This window comes from Elephantulus edwardii, unplaced genomic scaffold, assembly GCF_000299155.1.
Source record: "Elephantulus edwardii isolate Elephantulus edwardi_28Jun2011 unplaced genomic scaffold, EleEdw1.0 scaffold00058, whole genome shotgun sequence".
NCBI classification, from domain to species: Eukaryota; Metazoa; Chordata; class Mammalia; order Macroscelidea; family Macroscelididae; genus Elephantulus; species Elephantulus edwardii.
Window position 1 is genome coordinate 15,220,702 of NW_006399808.1, and position 3,615 is coordinate 15,224,316.

A 3,615-nucleotide genomic window follows, 5' to 3' on the forward strand; every position below is an offset into this window, starting at 1 on the left:
GAATAAATGGAATAGAAAACAGAAAAAAATGCAACTATTCACAAGACTAGGAATAGGTTCTTTGAAAGGGTCAATAAATTTGACAGACAACTGGAAAATCTAACAAAAAAAAAGAAAAGACACAAGTAATATGATTAAGAAATTAAATGGATGGTATCCCAGTAGGTTAAAATGACATGGAAGAACAATAACGGAATATTATAAAAATAATATTTTACAACAAATGAAAGCCTAGAAGAAATGGGCAACTTCTTAGAAACTCACAAACTACTGAAACAGAAACAGAGTGAAATAAAACAATTGAACAAAGCCATTATAAAATAAAAAAAAAAAAAATTGAGGAAGACATAAAAGAACAAAAAAAAATAACAAAACCAAAAAAACAAAAAACCAAAAACAGAAAAACTCCCAACAACACCAAATAAATAAATAAATAAACAAACAAACAAATAAATAAATAAAAATAAAATATAGTCCTGTAATAGATGGCTTTATAGCAAATTTTACCAAACATTCAAAGTTGTTTTTGCTATTGTGTGCTGTTAAGTTGCTTGAAACCCATAGCAACCCTATGTACAAGCTTACCCTACCCTGAGCCAATCTCAATGACTCCAGTACACCTACCCCCTTACCCTAGTTACTGTGTCAATCCATCTCATCAGGGTCTTCCTCTCCTGTGCCATACCTCCACTTTTCAAGCATGATGTCCTTCTCCAAGGATTGGTATTTCCTGGACACGTGCCCAAATTGTGTGAGAGGAGTTTCAAAATCATAGCCTCCAAGAAGAAGCTTTGTTTCAACCTCTTCAAGACAGACTTATTTTTTTCTTGGTGATCCATGGTATGTTCAAACTCTTCTCCAGAAGCACAACTTTAAAAGTATCTGTTTTTCTGTCATCCTCAGTCATTATCCAGCTCTCTGATCCATAGTAAGTAATTTTCAAGACCATAGCCTTGATCCTCAGCAGAAATTGCGTGCATGGGGTGGGGATAGGCAGGGCAGGGGCATGACTAAAGGAGCTGGAGAGGGAAGGACAGATGAGCAGGGCGGGGTGGGATTGGGTGGAAAAGGTTAAGCAGTGCCAGCTTAGCGGGGCAGTGTGCAGGTTTGGGTCTGGTTTGCAGTGTCATTAAGCAGGGAGTTTAGGGCCCACTTAATGGGCCTTTCACAGGGTGGAAGTGAAGACATCAGAAACCCGAGCAGGTGAGCTGAGGCTGCAAGCCAATAAGGACAGGACCCTGGCTAGGTGAACAGGATTTTAAACAATGGCAATTTCCAAAATTCTCCCCTAGCTCTTCTTGGGACAGCCAAAAAGTGGACATGGTTTCAAGAGGAGATGCCAAGTGCCTTCTATCCCACCATCCTGACTGTAACTCCATCCTACACGTCCAAAGGGGAGATGAGAAATAGGGCAAGAAGGGGTACTGAAGAAGACCTCTACTTAACAATTACTTGACATCCTTCCTCCTTAGCGCATTGGAAAGGTCTTTGATAGTTTCAGTGATTTTCTTCCATCAAGCATGGTGTTGCCTATTAGCCCAATGCTGAGCAACTTTGTTTTCTTGATGCTAAGATGTAACCCAAATTGTAGTCTTTGATCTTCTGCTGCAAGTGCTTCAGGTCCTCCTCCCTTTCAGCAAACAAGGTTATGTCATTTGCATAACACAGGTTATGCCACAATCTGCTTCATAGATTCTAATTTCTCAAATAATTTGCTCTGCGCACAGATTGACTAGGTATGGAGAAAGAATACACCCTAGCACACAAGTTTTCTAATTTCTAAATCATGCAATGTCTCCTTGTTTGGTTGAAAAGACTGTTTTTGGTGTAAGAGCAGGTTCATGTGAGCACAATGAAGTATTCTGGAATTGCTGTTCTCAATGGTGGCCTAGTGGCAGGGAGCTGTGCTCCAATTCCAAAGGCACACAATTTGAATCCACCAATTGTCCTGCAGTAGAAGAATGGGCAATCCCCTCCCATGCGATTTAGCGCCCCTGAAAATGTACTGGAGGGTCAGCTATGTGTTGGTTCCAACTCAGTGGTACACAATAACAACACCATGGCCTGGATAGGTACACCTTAGTCTCTAGACTGACATCTTTACCTCTCAGTACTTTGCTTATTGATTGAAAAGGTGTGGGTAGAGACAGGATGCATACCTGACACAGTCCTTTCCTGATTTTGAACCATGCAGTGTTCCTTTGTTCTGTTCTGAGATCTGCTTCCTGGTCTGAGTATAGGTTTCACATGAGCACATTTCAGAGAGCAGCTGTCTCCAATTCTACATAACTTGTTGAGAAAACAGAGAAAGACAGAATACTTACAGGTTAATTCCATAAATCAAACATAACTCTGATACCAAAGCCTAGTAGAGATGCATTTGGAAAAAAACCTAAAACAAAACAAAACAAAACAAAAACAAAAAAACAAAAAAAAAACCCACAACAACAAAAACTAGTCTAAGTCCTCTCATGATCATAAACACAAAAATATTTGATAAAAATTAGTCAATCATATCTAACAACATATTAAAATACTAATATAATAGGACCAAAAGGGATTCATAATAGACATGCAAGGACTGTTCACCATAAGAAAAACAATATAAAAGCAATCAATCACATCAATAAAACAAAACTGCATGATTATCTCAATTGATGCAGAAATTAATATCAACCAACTCCAACATCTTCTAATGATAAAAATACTCAATAAAATTGGAATAAAGAGAAATTTTCTCAACATAATCAATAGTTTATAATCTAAACTAACAGCTGATATTATTCCCAAGGGAGAGAGATTAAAGACATGCTCCATAAAAGCAAGACTAGACAAGGATCTCTACTGTTACTATCCTATTAATATTGTATTTAAAGTTGCAGTGGAATTAACAAGGCAAGAGAAGAAAATTGGTAAAGAGTAGGTAAAACTATATTCATATGCAGATGATATGATAGTATAGTTATAAAACTTCAAAGACTTTGGAAGAAAACTATTGGGCACAGTTGACTTTTCTAGCATAGTAGCAGGGCACAAAACAGTATACAAAAATTAGTTGGATTTTTCTACAGTAGAAAATATAACTTTGCTGTTTTCATGTGCCATAAAATTGACTATGCACAATAGTAACCCTATGAACAATAGCTCTGAATCTGCCTTGTCGTGAATCAATGTTATTTTCTCTGACACACCAGGGACCCATTGCCACAGTCTCTATGTCAATCCATCTTATCCATGGTTTTTGTCTCCTGAGTAAAGGCAACCCTTTGCTCTTTCAAGCATGACATCATTCTCCAAAAACTGGCAACATATCCAAAGTATGTGATATGGACCTTCACAGTCCTTACCTCCACAGATCAACCTGGTTTCTTCATCTTCAGAATACACTCGTTTGTTCTATTGGTAGTCCATTGTGTGTCCAAGACTCTTCTCTAGCACCACGACTCAGATGCATTGATTCTTCTTCTGGTGACAGGAATGAGGCTGGAGAGATAGGATGATTGAATTTTGCACAACTGATTATTTAATCATTGTAAATTGTTGTTGTTGTTATGTGTCGTCGAGTTTCTTGCAATTCATAGCGACCCTATGTACAACAGCCCTAAACTCTGCTCT